Source organism: Hyperolius riggenbachi, chromosome 9, assembly GCF_040937935.1.
Source record: "Hyperolius riggenbachi isolate aHypRig1 chromosome 9, aHypRig1.pri, whole genome shotgun sequence".
Lineage (NCBI taxonomy): Eukaryota > Metazoa > Chordata > Amphibia > Anura > Hyperoliidae > Hyperolius > Hyperolius riggenbachi.
Genome location: NC_090654.1, coordinates 158,461,133 through 158,483,310, shown reverse-complemented (window position 1 = coordinate 158,483,310; position 22,178 = coordinate 158,461,133). Strand labels below are relative to the sequence as shown.

The following is a 22,178-nucleotide window of genomic DNA, read 5'->3' as shown; positions in this document are numbered from 1 at the left end:
AAAGCCAGCCGGGCAACTGTATCCTTGTTCCGCTTCCTTGTTTATTGCATTAGAACATCATGATGTCAAACATATAGCATGCATAAATACATTCTTGATGCGTCAAACCTGTTGCGGGTGTCTGCGCTGAGGTGTATCAGGGTGTGGGTGACCAGGGTGGGGGGACTGCACAACGCCGTTTCGCGCCTGACTGGCGCTTGTTCACGTGCTCGTTTGCCTGTGTTCAAAGAAGCGCCGTGCGGCTTCCTGTATATGTCTTTGGAAGCCGCACCCTGGGCGCCTACAATTGGTTAGTGGAGCTGGTGTCACTAGGGGTCGGGGGTGAGAGGGGCGGGGCCGCGCCGACCAGCGGCGAAAAGTGATGATGCGCTGCGTCAGCATGAAAAGCGTAGGCAGCGTTCTGGTTGCTGTGGCAACAAATACATGTGTTCAAAGCAGCTTACGTGCAGTGCAAGTAAAATAACATGTGCATTATTAACAACATTGTTGAAACATTTTTTTTCCATTCAGTGTAAACATATTAAAGTGCTCTGTGCTTAAACAACATGAGTGCATAAAGGGGAACTTCTACCAACATTGTGATGCAAAAATGTAAGCATACTTATGACATAAAACAGAAATCATTTTGTTATGATCATGTTCACTTGTTACCCACTAAATTACAATTACCTCTTTATTTCTAAATGTAATAAAACCTCTATAAAAAACTCCAAACCCCTATTTTTTAAAAAAAGACTGGGATGGTACTGCCTATTCTGCGGGAGATCTTGGGGGTATATCATCCTCCACACTTTTCTGGGCGTTCACATCCATTGCTTAGAATCCTCGGCAGGCACACATTAGTTTTACCTGCTTGGATCTAAGATCTTACTTAACAGGAGGAGGGGTACATAAAAGTTCCATGGGATAAAAGAAAATATTCCCATGGGGTACACACTTGCATCCTGCATTGTGTAACTAGTGCGGCTACAGGGTCAACCTCCCCTACAGTCCCATACAGTTCCAAAAGAAGCACCAGTGTACGAAAGTCAAGTGTACCAGATCCTCGTTGTGTGTCAAAACTGCAATCTGGGTATCCCATGTAAATATTATAGATGGAACGTGTGCTAAAGTTGTAGGGGCCAAAGTGGGGATCCACCCCCCTACCCCGATCAATTCTATAGCATACTAAAAAGGGTCCATTTATTAATGTATACAAAGTGCTTATTGCACAAGTTTATTCACTTATGGGTCCTGTGTACTAGGACTTGCAAGCTATTAACCCAGATTCGTTATGGCACCATCGAGGATGTCAGTTGGAAAAAAGACAAGAGGAGAAAAAGGGAGAAGAGGTCGCGCATTCAGGGGAGCGGGGGCCAGTGGCATGCCCGAACCAAAGTTTTAGGGTCCCAAGGTGTCAGGGATAGAAGCAAGCCAGTGGAAGCGGGAGGAGGAAATTGTGCCCGCTAAGACCCAGACACCAGGGTCCCTCACCAGAAAAAACAAGAAAAGGAGAAATGTACCTGCCTGGCCCGCAGCATAAATGCATATCGCGGACTCAGGAGGGCATGAGCCAATGGCTAGACAAACTACAGTTTCCAGTCCCAGGAAAATCGGGGTTCAGAACATGCCATTGAAGGCAAAAGAGGGTATGTGCTGTCTAGGACCCGAACAAGAGGGTATGTGCTATCTAGAACCCGAACATAAGGAGTCCAGAACAGTTGAGGAAGAGAGAGGGAGGGGCTTGTCTAATTCATGCCTCTTCTCCCTTTTTCTCCTCTTGTCTTTTTTCCAACTGACATCCTCGATGGTGCCATAACGAATCTGGGTTAATAGCTTGCAAGTTCTAGTACACAGGACCCATAAGTGAATAAACTTGTGCAATAAGCACTTTGGATACATTAATAAATGGACCCTTTTCAGTATGCTATAGAATTGATCGGGGTAGGGGGTGGATCCCCACCTTGGCCCCTACAACTTTAGCACACGTTCCATCTATAATATTTACATGGGATACCCAGATTGCAGTTTTGACACACAACGAGGATCTGGTACACTTGACTTTCGTACACTGGTGCTTCTTTTGGAACTGTATGGGACTGTAGGGGAGGTTGACCCTGTAGCCGCACTAGTTACACAATGCAGGATGCAAGTGTGTACCCCATGGGAATATTTTCTTTTATCCCATGGAACTTTTATGTACCCCTCCTCCTGTTAAGTAAGATCTTAGATCCAAGCAGGTAAAACTAATGTGTGCCTGCCGAGGATTCTAAGCAATGGATGTGAACGCCCAGAAAAGTGTGGAGGATGATATACCCCCAAGATCTCCCGCAGAATAGGCAGTACCATCCCAGTCTTTTTTAAAAAAAAATAGGGGTTTGGAGTTTTTTACAGAGGTTTTATTACATTTAGAAATAAAGAGGTAATTGTAATTTAGTGGGTAACAAGTGAACATGATCATAACAAAATGATTTCTGTTTTATGTCATAAGTATGCTTACATTTTTGCATCACAATGTTGGTAGAAGTTCCCTTTATGCACTCATGTTGTTTAAGCACAGAGCACTTTAATATGTTTACACTGAATGGAAAATGTTTCAACAATGTTGTTAATAATGCACATGTTATTTTACTTGCACTGCACGTAAGCTGCTTTGAACACATGTATTTGTTGCCACAGCAACCAGAACGCTGCCTACGCTTTTCATGCTGACGCAGCGCATCATCACTTTTCGCCGCTGGTCGGCGCGGCCCCGCCCCTCTCACCCCCGACCCCTAGTGACACCAGCTCCACTACCAATTGTAGGCGCCCAGGGTGCGGCTTCCAAAGACATATACAGGAAGCCGCACGGCGCTTCTTTGAACACAGGCAAACGAGCACGTGAACAAGCGCCAGTCAGGCGCGAAACGGCGTTGCCAGTCCCCCCACCCTGGTCACCCACACCCTGATACACCTCAGCGCAGACACCCGCAACAGGTTTGACGCATCAAGAATGTATTTATGCATGCTATATGTTTGACATCATGATGTTATAATGCAATAAACAAGGAAGCGGAACAAGGATACAGTTGCCCGGCTGGCTTTGATGTACCATATGTATTGAGACTTTTTTCCAAGTTACTATACCGGTTGCACGTTCCTTTGCTTTTATGTACATGGTGCCATATAAGAGCGCAGAGGTGAAGATTTAAGGGATTCATGCAGGCTGTCTTTCTGCCCTCCCTCAAGAAAAAGTACTGAGTGCCGAGTGGTGTATGTTTGCTACAGTGTACTATACTTATTTAAATCTAGATCAGCCCACTGGATTCTAAATTCTGCCAATTGTATACTGAGCCCTGTAACAGATAAATGTGCCCAGCCCCCTCAACCACACATGCTTTGGAGAAGAATCTATAAGCCACATAGTGGGAGCGGTGGAGTTGCTCATCAGTTGCAGGCATTTGCTCACAAGCAAACATTTAATGACAAATATGAAATGTCTACTAAAAACACTTAACGGAGTACTGCAATTCAGGTCTCTGACTGTTCAGAGATTAAATCTAATGTCCTTATAACATGGTCATAGTCCTTCTCTACACAGCATGTTCACTCCCAATAGATTTCAGCTGAAATCTTTTGAGATTAAAATGCAAGGGTTGCAACGGCTAGATGCAGGGCAACACTATGGGCCACTGATCCTACCCCATTGCATGGAATTTTACTAACATTTTATCAATAGACTACCCAATTTAATAGGTTATGGCAGTAGAAGACTGCCAGATCAGATCAACATTATCATCAGCTGAGTTTGATAGAAAATGAGCTTTTCACATAACTACCAAGACTGCGAGACTACAGATGACATCTACATTTGAAAGGTAAAAAAAAAAGTTCAGTCTAAAGTAAAGCTGAAACTTATAAAATGTGCTAAATTATAAAATAATAGTCCTAAACATGCATACAAACATTACACATATTTATAAATATAAACATAATACTTGCCACAAAATGTGCATGTGTCATCCTACAAATGAGACAGTGAGACTGATGCCGATGCTGGAATGACAAAAATATAACAGTGATTTGTTAATCTTTAGATACAAATATGTCTAAATTCTGTAACAACTGCTATCTACAAAAAAGACAAGAGACATTTCTGAACAAAGCCCACTAACGACTACATCAGGCACCTTCACTGAATGCTAATGACTTGCAAGTGCCCACACTGATCAAGACCATCTGAAAACAAGGACAACCCCATATCAGAAAAGGAAGGAAAAATTATATATATTTTTTAAAGCACAAAAAAACCCAAAAAAAACCCAAAAAAACAAGCATTACGGGACTACCTGCTCTCCACTAGGACCATCTCCTTTAAGACAGAGATGGTCTATTGACAATACATTAATACAGAATCGGTCATTTAGTATTCTGCCAGCGCTTGGCATATATCCCAGACAGCCTTTCACTAGCTTCTATGCCCATCGTCAAAACCTAATCTAATGCATTTTTTTTTTAGTATTCCAGCTTACAGATGGGTACCGGCAGTCGGTCCAAAATGCCCAAAATACAGATAAAACTAGGAGGGAAAAAAAAAAAAAAAAAAGATGGCACTGGGACAAAAATCTGAAGCCGCTTAAAGACGCTGGCATCAGGCCTGTAAAGATCAGTCTTCGGTCGCTGGAAACTGCGAAAAATATTCAGCAGGGAGACAATGACATAACAAAAGCCTGTAATGATCCAAGAACGCTTTTGGCATTTTTGCTCGTTTCGCTCACAGGAAAATTTTCCCCGGCTGAAGCATAACGGTATTTGTGTGTATGTGAGGCATGTCATCCAGAAAAGGCTGGTAAAAACCTGACGATGCTGGATCACTTAAATGAGTCAATGTACGTCACTGGCTGAGCTGAACATAGAAGGCACCATACGCAGGACAATCTGTCACATGAATGGCTAGGGTTCTTTGGAGTATAGTATGGTGTTCAGCAGCTCGACTGGGTGCTGAGGGGTGTAAAACAGGTTAGCCAAGAAGAGAAGGTTTCTTGTCTATTCTGACTTCATTGGACACAAGACTCAAAGCACTAACATTTGAACTTAAAATAAATTCAGAGATCTGTGATACAGATATGAAATGTCTTATTCTTTTTTTATTTTGCTCTCAATACTCACGTGTGCACAAGCAAACATTTAACAACAAATATAAAATGATGTCCAATACATAGACTAAATAAGTGTTTATATTAATGAAATAAATATATACACTGTTAAACTAAAAACTGTGCAGTGGCAATAGCCCTAACGTATCAAGTTTGAAGAAATTTTGAAGTGAGGAAACTCACTTCAGGTTAGATACTTTGCTGCAATCAGCAGTTAAAGTGTGTGGCTGTATGTATTTCTTACCCCTCCTGTGGCGATTGGCTCTTCCCCTGGCTTGTACTAGTGTCGCGCCTCTTGTGTCTGCATATACCGTGTCCCAGCTTGATGACATCATTAAGCATAAACCTATACATGCGGACACAAAAGTTAGAGGAGTGAGACGATCACCACAGCAACCAGTGAAAAATACCAGTCACGCTTTTGGCTGGTGCCAATCTCTGTGGGGAGGTTGGGAGGGTGACCAGACACCAGGGTATCTCACTCCCCCAATTTGTTGCCCCATATGATGACACAGGCACTTCCTTCTGCTACTACTGGTGGCAGAGAGTTAAAGCGCACCTGAAGACTTGGGGGGAGCCTTCTTGTGCCCGCAACGTTACCAAAGGATCCTCCAGTCTCTGGCCTGCCGACTCACAAAGTGAAACTGAGCGGAATCGAACCGGAGGAATGTTCCCCCCTCCCTCCCCCCACCGACGCGAGCACAGGACATCTGAGGGGGGCCGGTAGAAGCCCCAGGACCGTACACTTTTTTTTTTCTTAAACATTACAAGTTTCCTTTAAAAAAAACTTAAATTGTTATCTATGCAAAAGAGCTTCTTTGAGCGAACACCGTGAATCCAGCGCAGGAGACTTGGGCGCACAAGGAGTAACTTCGGCGACGTCAGAAGACTTAGCTGAAGTTAGTTTTAAAACACAATTCGGCTTCCAGCAATTGCTGGAAGACAAATTATTTCATTCCCCACCATCCATGGCGGCCTGGAGGGTGAATAGTATTTAACACGGCCGGGACTTGTGCAGCAGCAGGATCAGCCATATACCAGCTGTATCCTGCGCCCAAGTCTCCCGCGCCGATTCCTCTCGTACGCTCTCTGAGCTAGTCAACCAACTTAGTCAAAGTTAGTCCTAGTTTCTGATGAGCTTAAAGAGAGAGAGAGAGAGAGAGAGAGAGAGAGAGAGAGAGAGAGAGAGAGAGAGAGAGAGAGAGAGAGAGAGAAATGAATTAATTTAGAAAAGCTAGGTTTTATTGTAGGAAAGTTCAAAGGTCATTACTTCTGCTTTGTTTTACAGCTAAAAGGATACCTTCGTTCTAAATATCATAAATGGACGCGCGCGTGTGTCCTGGCGTCTCCTTCTGATCATCGGTAAACAACCCTGATCTAAAGACCTGGTCAGCGCAGGTGGCCCTGCGCATTACCGTAGGAATCCGTAGCCGGCGCACGCAGTCACATGACATAGGGAAGACGCAGCTGATCACATGTGCATGCATACTCCCAGGGACCTACTGCGCCTACCAGGGCTTTAGAACAGGGCCACTTATGGATGATCGGAAGGAGACGCCGGGCCATGGGAGGTGCGGTAAGCCAAAGCTCAATCACCCACTAGAAGCAAGCAGGCAGCTAATCCAGTCAGAAACATATGATCTGTATGCTTTTCAGTGTGTATGGCTAAAAGTATTAGCAGGAGAGGATAAGCAAGACAGCCGGGATATTTGAGTTGTTTACAAAGTAATAGGTCAGTCTCTATATCCCCCACTTCAAGTATGCTTTAAGGTCCTGCTCACACTTGATGGCATTGCCAAATTATGTTGTACTTTTCAACAAAGTCTGACAGACTTCTTCATTACACCAGTGCTTATTCATACCACTGCAATATGATACAGCATGGCAGATGAAAGTTTTGCTTGCTACATTTTCCTTACCATTCCATTATATTTAAAGGGAACCCAAAGTGAGGCTTCCATATTTATTTCCTTTTAAGCATCCTGCTGAACTCTTTGGCTGCAAGTGTCTGAGGCCTGGTGCACACCAGAGGAGTTTTTCTGAGCGTTTTGAGTTTTTGAAACCTCCTGCTAATGTTATCCTATGTGTCTATGCACACTGGAGCAATGAAGTTTTGTAAAAAACACCCATAGCATTACATTGGGAAGGGCTTTTGAAACCTCTATCATTTGGGGAGCTTTTCTGGTGTTTCTCAGCCCTGAATCAAACACCTGAAAAAAGCATGGGGCTAATCCAATCAGACTTCAATCAGAGCACATAATTAATCTGCATGCTTGTTCAGGGTTTATGGCAGGGGTTCTCAAACTGGGTGCCCTGGCAACCTACTGTGCCTTGAGCACTTTCCCAGGGGTGCCTCAGCATGCAGCCCCATTGTCATCAGGTAATGCAAATGCACATTGATTTTCAATGGGAAGGTCAGTGGGATATGTGATGCTGTTTAGGGGGGTGGGGTATCACTAACTACTTGAAGGAGGAATGTGGCCTAATAAGCATCACTAGCCACTTGGGGGGTAGGGAGGATGCTGCCTAATGAAGGTTATAAAAGCATTTCGGTAGTTTATGCCCAGGGGTGCCTTGAAAAAAATGTCAAAGGCATTAAGGTGCCCTCACCCCATAACTACTTTCTGGGAAGGTCCTTGACGATCACCACACTATTGAGGAGAACGTCTTAGGCCTAGGAAAAGGATGAGACCAGGCGCCCTTATGTTGTAGTATCGTTAGAACAAGTGGATTATATAATGATGTGGGTAATGAATACACACAAAGGCAGGTGCGGGGAAAAACAAATTCTGCTTGGTGTTCTGGAACACTCAGGGACCAGGTGGTCGCTCTCCTCCTGTGGTCCTATATACTGGTGGACGGTCTCCCCAGTAGTATAGTGGCACCTCAAAGAGGAGGGGATACGGAGGCAAATCGGTGGAGGCGCCCTTAAAACTTATCAAAAAGCCAATATATGAAAATAAAGAAAAAAAAAAAAAAGGAGGCATCTTACCTCATCAGAAGACTCACATCGGTGGAAAAAGGAGTCTATTCAAATTAACCTCCCTGCCGTTCTAATTATTTGCTGCGCACGGGAGGCTTTTTTTTTTTTTTAAACATGTAGCTAGCCTAGTGCTAGCTACATGCTTCCCCCCTCCCTTCCGATCCCCTCCGGCGCAAATACCAAACAGGAAATCCCGTTCTGAACGGTATTTCCTGTATGGGCTTCCCTTGTTGCCATGGCGACGATTGGACTGACGTCATTGACGTCAGACGGAGTCCCGATCCACCCCTCAGCGCTGCGTGGCACTTATTGGCCAGGCTGCGCAAGGGGTCTGGAGGTGGGGCGGCGTGGCGGCGATCGGATGTTACACGCAGCTAGCAAAGTGCTAGCTGCATGTAACAAAAACCAAAAAAAATTATGCAAATCGGTCCAGCAGGGCCAGAGCAATCCACCGCGGTGGGTTACCCCGAGCTGAGCTCGGGATAACCGGCAAGGAGGTTAAGGGGTTAAACTGTAGACAATGCGTTTCACGGGACACAGCCTGCTTCATCAGGTCAATAAACAGAAACCACAATTGCCAGCCGTGCAGTGCGGGGGCACATATGCATGTTTTAAGGATGCAGCTTTCCTCTTCACTTGAACCAAGATGACAGTGGTCATGTGACTGCTATTTCTACAGGTAAATTACCTGGGACTAAACTAACAAGATGAAAGAATTGCAGTTTCAGAACAGCACTCATTAACCACCTCAGTACTAGCGGTCTCTGCCCCCTTTAAGGACCAGAGACCGCTGGTACCAGAAACCACTGAATAAACGCACACACGCCCACTCACCCGTCACCTCAGGCTGTCCACACTGCCGTCTCTATGATGGCAGAGCTCTGTGAACCAGTCAGATGCCATTTCATTGGCTCCTGACTGTGTAAACTATGTAAGCCAATGGTAGTTGGTTACATTGATGACAGGGTCGTGAAGCCCATGAAATCAGCTCCTGACCAGCTCACAGATCTCTGCTGTCAGAGTCGGCAGAAAGAATGAGCGGCAGCAGGGAGAGCGCAGCGGGAGTGACGAGAGCGGCTAGAACGAGCGTTGGTGATGATGTGAAATCTACGCCCTGGCAGGTATATCAGCATCAAAACAGGGCGTAGATTCAATCACCGCTGCCCGGAAGCGGTTAATGTAAGCCCTAGGTGGGGAAGGTGGGTGTCTAATGTTAGGCAAAGGTGGAGCAGGGTTAGTGTGAGGTATAGGGTAGGCATCATGATACGTTTGGACTGTAACCCCTGTACAGATACCAAAGCACTGATTGCTGGTCCATGTGAGGTCAGCAACCCATCTGGTGAGCGGTTAGGGGTATTTGTTGGTTGGTGGAAGCTTCAAGCACGGGCACTGAATGTGGAGGGTGGCTCACTGTGTAGAGGGTGTATGCACTTTTTCACGGAGTAGAGGTTAAAGGGACTGTGAATTGTGACAGATTCACGCTATGTACATTGGCCTTGTTTTCTTGCTTTTGAGGTATATCCAAGGCGGAATCATATTTGGAATATCTGCTGATCGAACAACTGGAGTTGTGGCATCTATGCGATTAACTGCTGGTCTGTGACGGGGCAGCATAGATATCCGGTGAGCAGGAATTTCTCCTAAATAATTCGGTTGTGGTTGCAGCACGGGCACACGCAGTGGGGAGCACTCACGTTGCAAAGGTGCACTCACTGTTGCATGGATGATTGGAACATTTAAAGCTACAGTTTTACGCAATGTTATGAATGTCTTTTTGAGGAACAAGTGGAGCCAGGTTGGAGGTGCCAGTGAGAGGAGAGCGGACTTGAAGTTCACCTGAAATACGCATGAATCAATTTTATTGGAATTCCACGTGAAAGACCAATACAAAGTGGTGTACACGTGAGAAGTGGAACGAAAATCATACATGATTCCAAACATTTTTTTACAAATCAATAACTGCAAAGTGGGGTGTGCGTAATCATTCAGCCCCCTGAGCCAATACTTTGTAGAACCACCGTTTGCTAGGGTAGGTCTCTACCAGCTTTGCACATCTAGAGACTGAAATCCTTGCCCATTCTTTGCAAAACAGCTCCAGCTCAGTCAGATTAGATGGACAGCGTTTGTGAACAGTAGTTTTCAGATCTTGCCACAGATTCTCGATTGGATTTACATCTGGACTTCACTGGGCCATTCTAACACATGGATGTTTTGTTTTAAACCATTCCATTGTTGCCCTGGCTTTATGTTTAGGGTCGTTGTCCTGCTGGAAGGTGAACCTCCGCCCCAGTCTCAAGTCTTTTGCAAACTCCAAGAGGTTTTCTCCAAGATTGCCCTGTATTTGGCTCCATCCATCTTATCAACTTTGACCAGCTTCCCTGTCCCTGCTGAAGAGAAGCACCCCCAGAACATGATGCTGCCACCACCATATTTGGCAGAGGGGATGGTGTGTCCTGAGTGATGTGCAGTGTTCGTTTTCCGCCACGCATTTTGGCCAAAAAGTTCAATTTTGGTCTCATCTGACCAGAGCCCCTTCTTCCACGTTTGCTGTGTCCCCCACATGGCTTGTGACAAACTGCAAACAGGACTTATGCTTTTCTGTTAACAATGGCTTTCGTCTTGCCACTCTTCCATAAAGGCTAACTTTATGCAGTGCACGACTAATAGTTGTCCTATGGACAGATTCCCCCACCTGAGGTATAGTTCTCTGCAGCTCGTTCAGAGTCACCATGGACCTCTTGACTACATTTCTGATCAGTGCTCTCCTTGTTTGGCCTGTAAATTTAGGTGGACGGCCTTGTCTTGGTAGCTTTACAGTTGTGTCATACTCCTTACATTTCTGAATGATCGCTTGAACAGTGCTCCGTGGGATGTTCAAGGCTTTGGAAATCTTTTTGTAGCCTAAGCCCGCTTTAAATTTCTCAGTAACTTTATCTCTGTCTGACCTGTCTGGTGTGTTCTTTGGACTTCATGGTGTTGTTGCTCCCAAGACTCTCTTAAGACAACCTCTGAGGCCGTCACAGAGCAGCTGTATTTGTACCAGTGCTGTGGAGTCGGAGGAAATTCGGGCACCCGGAGTCGTGGTTTCATAAACTGAGGAGTTGGAGTCGAGAGTCGAAGTCGCATGATTTTTGTACAAAATCCACAGCCCTGTTAAGTATTAGGCTAAGGAGTCGGAGTCTGAGCAATTTTGGGTACCCGGAGTCGTGGTTTCAGAAACTGAGGAGTCGGAGTTGGATTCGGAAGATTTTTGTACCGACTCCACAGGCCTGATCTATCTATGATGGCGCCCACGCAGGTCGCCTCGGTCACATGGCTCCGACAATGTTAGATGTTTTTAGATACTTTTTAGTTACGTTTTAGTTTAGCAGTTTTTTAGCCACAGGCTCTCCTGGTACCTGTTGCCGCTCCTGCCTCCTGGACACACGGCGGCTCCCGGTCTGCACCCAGTGTCTCCCGGCTGCAACTCCCCGGATCCAGGATGTCGGTACCCCCAGCCTCCTGTTACCTGTCCGCTGCTTCTCTGGTTGCCCACATAGCCTCCCACTGCACCGGGTACCTCCTGCGCCCCTGCTCTCGACACTCGGCGGCTCCTTCCTGACTCCCGGCGGCTCCCGGACACAGCCCGTTCGCTGCACCCAGTGGATCTCCCGGCTGCTACACTCCGGATCCTGGCTGTCGGTACCCCCAGCCTCCTGCAACGTGTCCGCTGCTCCTCGGTGTCTGCCCACATAGCCTGCCGCTGCACCGGAAACCTGCTGCGCTCCCAAAGGCCGCATCCCCAGCTCACTCTGGCTCCCGGACTGTCGCAGCACTGCCAGCTTCCAGATCCCGACACTGCTCTGCGGCCCCGGCATCCTGTTGGCCGCCCTTGGCTGCCTCCCGGACAGACAAACACCTCCTTGGCCTGCTCCCCATCCATCTGCGGGAACGCCCCCGCCCCCCCCCCCCACCCGCGTGGCCTGCATCCACGCGGGCCGGCCTGCACACCAGCGACCACGCGGGCCGGCCTGCACACCAGCGACCACGTGGGCCGACCTGCACACCAGCGACTCGGGGGCTGCATCCCGCCTATGAGGGGAAGGGAAGGACTCCGCTCTACCGGCCTGCACACCATCAACCTGGCCTCCGGGACAGCACATCGCCCGCCTGGAGGACTCCATGCCACAAGCCTCTCCTCGGTGAGTTCTGCCCTGGGTGAGCTTCTGACGCTCGTCCCCCCCCATCCTCTGTCTGACTGAAATAGACTGTGCTGTGTTGTGCCTGCTCCATGTCATCTGTGCCTGCTCCATGCCATCTGTGCCTGCTACACACCACCTTGTGTGCCTTAGCACTCGCTGTACTGCCCGCTCCCTCCCATTTACCTGTGCCACTGATAACCTTGCATAAGGGAGAGACAGACTGGCACCAGATGTGGGTGGGTGGGCACTGGATTCACCGGATTGCGTACTCCATAATCAACGTGCTCTCCAGAACATACACTTGAGCAATTGACAATGAAGAAAAAAATGGAGGCACAGTTGAAAAAAATAGAAATACCTTTTAATCCACGGTGTACTGACACGCGGGGTACAGTGGGGGTGAGGGGATGCCTGACAGCTGTTTCGCTAAAAAAGCTTCCTCAGAGGCAAAGATTGGTAACCCCAATCTTTGCCTCTGAGGAAGCTTTTTTAGCCAGCTTCCCTGTCCCTGCTGAAGAGCAGGCAAGTATGGGCCATACTCTATACTTGTTTTATGATGTAACTTTACACCTTATCACTAATTGCACTTTAATGTCACTTTTCCCTTAAAAGCTTCATTTAGAAGTGAAACATGTCGGGTTGTGTGGTGGGGGTTGTGTGATTTTATATTTATTGGTATTGCAATAGGGCCTGGGCTACTTAGTGACCCGTTATTACTGACAGAGTAGGCCTTGCAATACTTCTAGAGTATGTATATTGTCAGACAACTTTTTAATTGAGTAATAAAAGTTAAATTTTATCGTAGATTCAGTATAGAGGGACACTTTGTTATGTATACCTGAGTTCAGGATTTGTTGTTGATTAGTCAAAAGGAAAGGCCTTATCTCCCCTGTCCCCGCCATCCTACTAGCAAACGTCTGCTCACTCCCCCCCCCCCCCCCCCAAAAAAAAAAACTGGATGAGCTGCTCCTACTCGGCAGCAAACCCCAGATCAGCAAGAACACCCCTGTTCTCTGTTTTACCGAGACCTGGCTGTGCGACAGCATCCCTGACAACTCCCTACAGGTACCTGGCTACGACCTCCAAAGAGCAGACCGTGATGCAGCCCTCTTGGAGAAAACGAGAGGCGGAGGTATCTGCTTTTACATAAACACCTCCTGGTGCTCCAACACCACCACTCTCCACAAGGCCTGCACCCCAGATGTTGAGCTCCTTGCCATAAACTGCAGGCCTCGGTACTCCCCGAGGGAGTTCTCTTCCCTTGTCCTCATTGGGGTCTACATTCCTCCTGACGCATGCACAAAGACTGCCCTGCAAGTACTCAACGACTGTATCTCGCGGTGGGAAACGGCTCTCCCTGAGGCCCTTTTCATCATCTTGGGCGACTTCAATAAGGCAAACCTTCGGCACGTGAGGCCCCTCTACAAGCAGCACATCATCTGCCCTACCAGGAACTGTAACACCCTGGACCACTGTTACATGGTCCACAAGAACGCTTATAAGGCCATTCAAGGAGGCCCCCTGGGAAACTCTGTCCACAACACAATACACCTGATCCCCACCTACAGAAGGTTCCTGGAGACATCAAAGCCCGTCACCAAAACTATTAAAAAGTGGACAGCAGATGCCAAACTGGAGCTCCAAGCTTGCTTTGAAACCACCGACTGGGGAACTCTGGAGGCACCCACCCTCGATGAATGGGCCGAGAAGATCACCTCCTACATTAGCTTCTGTGAAGAAGCATGTATTCCATCCAAGTCCTTCAGAGTCTACCCCAACAACAAGCCGTGGTTCAACGACAAGCTTCGCCGACTTCGGAAACACAAAGAGGAAGCGCACAGGTCTGGCTCTCCAGAGGAATTTAGAGAGGCCAGGCTCACTCTGAAAAAAGAATTGCGAGCGGCAAAGAGGGCCTATGCCAAGAAGCTGGGGCTCTGCCTCCAGTCTACCAACACACGGGAGGTATGGAAAGGCCTGAGAGCAGCCACGAATTTAAAACCAGCATCCCAATCGGCGACCCCCAGCCAACGACTGGCGGAGGAGCTCAATGAGTTCTGCTGTAGGTTTGAGCAACACCACAACCAGCCCGTGGGTCATCCAGCATCGACCCCTCCCTCTGGCGAACTCGGCGCCCTGGCTCCTAGCGTTGTTCTGGAATCGGATGTACTCCGGCACCTCCGGAAGCTGAACCCCAGGAAATCTTCCGGCCTGGACGGTGTGTCGTCTACTTGCCTGCAAACCTGCGCCGATCAGCTAGCCCCTGTTCTCACCTCCCTTTTCAGGCAGTCACTATCTGACGGTACAGTCCCCTCCTGCCTAAAGAGGTCTATAATTGTACCAGTTCCGAAAAAAACAGGCAGTACCGAGCACAATAACTTCCGACCAGTGGCCCTAACCTCTAACATCATGAAGCTCCTCGAGCGGTTGGTCCTTGCCCACCTGAAGGGGTCCACGGACGCCCTTTTAGACCCGCTCTAATTTGCATATAGGGCAAACAGATCCGTGGAGGATGCCATCAATGTCAGCATGGCATACATCACTGAGTACCTGGACAGCCCGGCCTCCTACGTCAGGATCCTGTTCCTAGACTTCAGCTCGGCGTTCAATACGCTCTGCCCAGACATCCTGATCACCAACCTGACGCAACTTGGAGTTGATCCTACTCTCCGAGCATGGATCAAGGACTTCCTGACAGACAGAACGCAACAGGTGAAGCTTGGCAACTACTACTCCAGCGTACGTACCACCAACACCGGGGCTCCACAAGGCTGTGTTCTGTCACCCCTACTGCATCTCATACGCTGACTCTGCGAAAGTCAAAATTCGCAGACAACACCACCATCATTGGCCTAATTGGAAGCAACGGGGAGCAGGAATATCGTAGCGAGGTCGAGAGAATAGACAACTAGTGCAGAGACAACAACCTAGTTCTCAACACAGCAAAGACTGTTGAACTGGTGGTAGATTTCAGGAGGAATCCCCCCCCCCCCCGTCCGGTCATCATTGGAGGAACAGAAGTCTCTACTGTGTCATCGGTCCGGTTCCTCGGCACGACTCAACAACCTGAAATGAGAGCACAACACCACCAAAATTCAGAAGAAATCCCAGCAGAGGTTGTTCTTCCTGTGCCAACTGAAGAGATTCGGCATGCCCAAGGAACTGCTGACCAGCTTCTATACTGCCACTACAGAATCTATCCTCTGCTCCTCAGTCATTGTCTGGTACGGGGGCGCAACGGCCAGCGACAAACAGAAACTGCAGGGAGTCATAACTGACGCAGAGAGAATAATCGGGTCTATGCTTCCGCCTCTTGATCTCCTCCACTCCGCTAGGTTGAGGAAGAGGGCCTCCATGATCTCCCGTGACCCCTCCCACCCTGGCAGCTTCTACTTCAAGCTCCTCCCACTGGGACGTCGCTATAGGACTATTCCATCCAAAACCACCAGGCGGAAGAATACCTTCTTCCCCCAAGCTGTCCGGTCACTGAACTCCCAACCTCCCCCGGCCCAGCCTGCAGTTCTAACTGCCGGGTCAGCCGGCCCCGGGCGCTGCCTGCCTAGTTCCTATCCGAATATGGTCTCGGGCCCTTAACAGCATTTTATTTGTCTACTGCATTTTTATAACTTGTATGTGTTGTATGTCTGCCTACGTCGTCTATGCCACGTATACCACAAATAATTCCGACTACAGCTTGCTGTATTTGGCGAAATAAAACTGATTCTGATTTGCACTGACAGGCAATGTCTATGGGCAACTGACTGCACTCAGACTAAAAGAGGGTCGAATAATTACACACAACCCACTTTGCAGGTATTGATTTGTAAAAAATGTTTGGAATCATGTATGATTTTCACTTCTCACGTGTACACCACGTGTTTCACTTCTCACGTGTATCACTTCTCACGTGTACACCACTTTGTATTGGTCTTTCACGTGGAATTCCAATAAAATGGATTCATGTTTGTGGCAGTAATGTGGTAAAATGTGGAAAACTTCAAGGGGGCCTAATACTTTTGCAAACCACTATTACATGCACATTTTTGTATAATCATCTCACAGAGTTTGTTTTAAAACAAGCTCATTCTCTGGCTGCAATAGATTAAGTTGCTCAACCAGTAAATTTTTGCAGACCAAGAAAAGAAAAAAAAACATGTGGTTCTCCGATGAGATTTTTGCGATACATCCTCAACACTGAATACATTATCAACTCCAGACTAACATAGCTAGTATGAATATGCCACTGAATAATACATTTGTAGAGAAAAAAAAAACTGCAATCTCAATATTCAGCCTTCTCGAATGTTTCCCTGTCGATTACAGAAAATTATCAAATGACAGAAATGTATATTTATTCGTAGGTGGTGCTCTGGCATAACATGCACAAATGTTTTTTTCAACCCTGCTGTCAACTTAAAATGTAGAGGTTCCCACCTCCTCCACCATTAATCAACAGAAATGTAGCAAAAAATAGTGCTGGGTAACTTGTATTAAAAATTGGTTGATTCCAATATAAAGAAATCAAAATTGGAACTCAGGCATCATGAAAGCTAAACTAACCGCCATGCTTGAGGGAGATAACGGGGATGGAACATTAAGGGTTTTCAGAGTATAAACAACCACCGATCGTCCAGGTGGCATCTGCTACACATCCTGCAGCTCCCAGCGGCTTTCCGGCATCCATCCACGGCTCCTGGTGTGTCACGACACGCAGGGAGCTGTACAAGGACGACTCCGAAAAAGCTGCTGGGAGTTGCAGGATGTATAGCAAATGGCACCCAACAGACAACCTGTTTCTTCTGCTCCAGGAGGAGGTTAGTGTTATTCTAGAGTTACTTCTTACACAAAATGTGGATAAAAATGAACATCCCATAAGGAGTGGCGTGTTGCGCGGCGGTGGGTGCTGGATGAAGTTGCCTTCACCCAGCACCCACCGCCATGCAACACACCACTCCCCATGGTATGTTCAATTTTTATCCTCGTTTTGTGTATAAAGTAACTTATGAAGCAAACAATTAAAGAACAACTAACAGCAGTGCCGGCTTTTGCTTCTCCATCTCTTCCTCTGCAATAATATCTACTACACCAGGCCAGAGCACGCTGGTGGGATAGGAGTGGTGTTTCAAGCGACACCCCTATTTTGGCTCTGCATCTAAACTGTAGTGCCAACAAGCCTCTTTGCATTAGTGTTATTCCAGCGCCGGTTTAAGCAACTGACAAGCACATGTATCCAGATACATCGGGCAATCCCCATCTGTGCCAAGTACTGGGGGTCTTACTGTACAACAATAGGAATGCACAACCCGGCTATTTCCGAGTTGTTGCAATGTACTTCCAGTGACTGGAGGTTGCGGTGTCTGTGCATCCCATAGTTACTTTTTCTATGCTTCTCCCAGGGTGCTGCACAGAGAAAATTAGGCTGACCAATTTGGTTTTAAGAAAGGGGTCCGTGACCAACGCATCAGCCCAACTTGCCCTGTGCGGCATTTTATGGAGAATCATTGAACAAGCAACTACTGTACTGCATCCACAGATGCCGCAACCTTAAAGTGTACCCAAGCTGAAGTACAAAAAGAGATACTTAGTTATTGAGGCTTCCCTCTGCATTCTGTGGTCCCCCTAGCAGAGCGTGGACCCTCGGAAGATTGCCGACAGATAGTCGCCAATCTTGTTGGGGCCGTGCTCCTCTTCTGGCATCAGCGTGGCCATGCAGTAGCAGCACAATCACGGCCGCATATGCAAAGTAAGCTGGAGCTGCTCATGCATGAAGAAAGTGCTTCCGTGCTCATGTGGCCATGCTAATCACAGAAGAGGAGCACGGCCCAGTGGTCCCTGCTCAGTAGTGGGAGCGCAGACAACAAAGAGGGAAGCTTCTCTTTTAGGAGACATCCCCGAAAAAAAGTACATAACTGTGACCCGGAAGTAGTCGCAGGACTGCAAATCTCAAACAGCTGTGAAAGGAATGAAGGAGCAAGGGACAAACAGGACTGCCGGCCTGAGCTCTGTAACTCAGCAGGATACCTGAAGGGGAGTGAGAGCAGCAAACACCATAAGTACGGCAGGTGGTGCCACATCTTAATGGGAACCGCTACATAAAAAAAAAAAAAAAAAAGAAACCAGATACTTACCTAAGGAGATGGAAGACTCTAGGTACTAATGAGCCTTCCTTCTCCTATCCCGGTGCCCGCAGTGCTGCACAGTCCCCGGGAGCAGTATTTGACTAAATTGGTCAAATACTGCTTCTTTTGCCGGCGAAGGTGACTTCGGAAAGTCTTCGGGAGCCCGAGTACTCCCGAAGACAGGCTGCTCCATACTGCGCACGCGTGAGTGCCCTCTATCGCGCATGCGCAGTATGCAGCCGCCTGTCTTTGGGAGGCTCGGCTCCTGAAAGCTTCCAAAGTCCCCCATGGCGGGGGATTTGAATGGGGGAGCCAGCGCTGCACCAAGGGCAACGGCAGAGGAGAGGGAAGGCTCTTTAGGAATCAGAGCCTTTCCTCTCCTTAGGCAAGTATCTGGTTTATTTTTGAGTAGAGGTCCCCATTGGCTTTAAAGAGACACTAAAGCGAAAAAAAAATGATATTATGATTTGTATGTGTAGTACAGCTAAGAAAAAAAAACATTAAGATCAGATACATCAGTCTAATTGTTTCCAGTGCAGGAAGAGTTGAGAAACTCCAGTTATCTCTATGCAAAAAAGCTATTAAGCTCTCCGACTAACTTAGTCTTGGAGAGGGATGTTATCTGACTTATTATCTCAACTGTAATTGAACTGTTTACTTTTCCTCTGCTAGAGGAGAGGTCATTACTTCACAGACTGCTCTGAAAGACTCATTTTGAATGCTGAGTGTTGTGTAATCTGCACATATTATAGAGTGATGCAATGTTAGAAAAAACACTATATACCTGAAAATAAAAATATGAGAATATTTTCTTTGCTGCTAATCTTCTAGTAATTATTCATAGTACACAACCAATTCATTATATCATATTTTTTTTCGCTTCAGTGTCTCTTTAAAGGGAAGGTTCAGGGAGGGTGGGTAAAAAATAAAAATCAATTTCCACTTACCTGGGGCTTCCTCCAGCCCGTGGCAGGCAGGAGGTGCCCTCGCCGCCGCTCCGCAGGCTCCCGGTGGTCTCCGGTGGCCGACCCGACCTGGCCGGCTGCCAGGTCGGGCTCTTCTGCGCTCCAAGGCCCGGAACTTCTGCGTCCCACGCCGGCGCTCTGACGTCATCGGATGTCCTCCGGGCTCTACTGCGCAGGCGCAGAACTACTTCCGATGACGTCAGAGCGCCGGCGTGGGACGCAGAAGTTACGGGCCTTGGAGCGCAGAAGAGCCCGACATTATAATATATATATATATATATATATATATATATATATATATATATATATATATATATATATATATATATATATATATATATATATATATATATATATATATATATATATATATATATATATATATATATATATATATATATATATATATATATATACACATACACTCTGAAGCGACATTTATTCTCGCTTCAGAGTCTGTTTAAGCTCATCCAGACTTGTTCTCCATAAATATTTTCAGCAGATGGAAGCATGAAGTGCTCCAAAATCTGATAGCTAGCTGCATTAACCCTACCCTTGATAAAAAACACAGTGGACCAACACCAGCAGCTGACATGGCACCCCAGACCATCACTAACTGTCGGTACTTGACACTCGACTTCAGGCATTTTGGCATTTCCCTCTCCCCAGTCATCCTCCAGGCACCTTGATTTCCGAATGACATGTAAAAGTTGCCTTCATCAGAAAAAAAAAAAGTACTTTGGACCACTGAGAACAGTCCAGTGCTGCTTCTCTGTAGCCCAGGTCAGGCGCTTCTGCAGCTGTTTCTGGTTCAAAAGTGGGTTCATGCTTCTATCTGCTGAAAACCTTTATGGAGATGAAGATTTCATTTTTCAGCACGACCTGGCACCTGCTCACAGTGCCAAAACCACTGGTAAATGGTTTACTGACCATGGTATTATTGTGCTCAATTGGCCTGCCAACTCTCCTGACCTGAACCCCATAGAGAATCTGTGGGATATTGTGAAGAGAAAGTTGAGAGACGCAAGACCCAACACTCTGGATGAGCTTAAGGCCGCTATCGAAGCATCCTGGGCCTCCATAACACCTGAGCAGTGCCACAGGCTGATTGCCTCCATGCCACGCCGCATTGAAGCAGTCATTTCTGCAAAAGGATTCCCGACCAAGTATTGAGTGCATAACTGAACATAATTATTTGAAGGTTGACTTTTTTAGTTTTAAAAACACTTTTCTTTTATTAGTCGAATGAAATATGCTAATTTTTTGAGATAGGAAATTTGGGTTGTCATGAGCTGTATGCCAAAATCATCAATAAGAAAAACAATAAAAGGCTTGAACTACTTCAGTTGTGTGTAATGAATCTAAAATATATGAAAGTCTAATGTTTATCAGTACATTACAAAAAATAATGAACTTTATCACAATATGCTAATTTTTTGAGAAGATCCTGTAGTGAAGGAGTGCTTATAGCTACCTCTCCTGATATCCATTAGCATTTGAGTCACTAAACTGGAAGAAGTATGCATACTGTGGGGTCACACTGACCTCATAACACCTGATGTGCATACTCTGAAGGTACCAAAAGGTATGGATGGTCAAAGATATTTAAATCATTCTAAGTTGATGCAAGATTATGAAAGAGCTGTACGCAAATTTGTGCAGCCTGAAAATGGAACAACGCCATTTGCCTAAGGTTTGATTTGATTGGTCCATTTTTAAGTTGATTCTGCATGAACTTTGAATTATTTGCATGTCATTGATCATCCCTATTTAGGGGTAAAGGATGCTGGCTGCATTATATAAAAGGCCATCAACATTACCCTTCTTATCCATCTCACATCAGGTTAACTTTTCTTTCCAAAGAAATAAAAGCTGGCCCCTGCAGGCAAACAGCAGATCAGTGAAGCAAGAAAAGATGGCAAGATAAGACAATAAGTGCCCAAACTAACTTAATACTGTACCCCTTTTTTTCCACAAGTCCTCTGCCCACAGTAAGTACTCACAAAAAATGGCATTTAGGTTGCCATGTCTTGCAACACAAATGCTCATCTAGTACCTTTTCTGACTCACTGTTGGAGTATATAAAACAACTCAAGGCCTCCAGCTTCCTGGTTTTGTTTCTTTAGTTTAAATACTGGATTCTCTGCAAAGATCACTGAAATAAAAATCTTTACAAATTCAGTAAAGGCAAATATTAGAAGGCATTCATTTGTACTAGTCTACCCTTCCCACCTAATTATACAGAATAATGAAGTATGTCACTGACTCTTAACTTCTCACTCTCCTCAAGTCTGAATTGTATACCACGAAAGCTGCAGCTCTTCCATGTGCAAGGTTCATAAAGGTCTTGTAGCAATATGCATTACTTAAAAAATCCTCATCTTAGAAAATAATCTTGACTGAATGAAACATGGAGAAAATGGACACGGAGTGCTGTCTGGTTCCCCACAGCCATCAATTATTCAGTTTGCTGCATAGTAAATCAGTACAAAAGTCAGCTAGCAGTATCTGAGATCATCAGCCACAGCCAGTCTTCCAGCCATAATAATGGTTTTCAGAAAGCAAGCCGCTTCCAGTCATAGCTCTATCCTATTAAATTCAAGATGCCAATATTTGGTTGTTTACACTTTTTTCTCCCCTGAGAAGAAGACTATACCTGTAATGTTAAGATCAGACTCTCCCTAAACCTGGTGCTTCACTTCTCCTCCTCAAGCAGTTCACCTGTGGTATTTAAAACATTTGGTTTCTTTGGCATCCACAGTCTTAAGAAAACAAGAAGGAAAATTTGTGAAATATTTAACAGCATTTACTTCAGATAT

General features: G+C 46.3%; 1 long non-coding RNA gene across 3 annotated transcripts in view; it reads right to left on the bottom strand.

The window, feature by feature from the left end:
* The window catches only part of LOC137532761 (uncharacterized), a 40,591-nt gene that overhangs the window by 2,775 nt on the left and 15,638 nt on the right, over positions 1 to 22,178 (bottom strand). For all 3 annotated transcript variants that reach the window (XR_011023987.1, XR_011023988.1, XR_011023986.1), the window contains 2 exons: positions 22,016 to 22,121; positions 3,961 to 4,014 (listed from right to left, as the gene is read on the bottom strand). This is a non-coding gene — a long non-coding RNA (uncharacterized lncRNA). The remainder of the gene's footprint in view (positions 1 to 3,960; positions 4,015 to 22,015; positions 22,122 to 22,178) is intronic.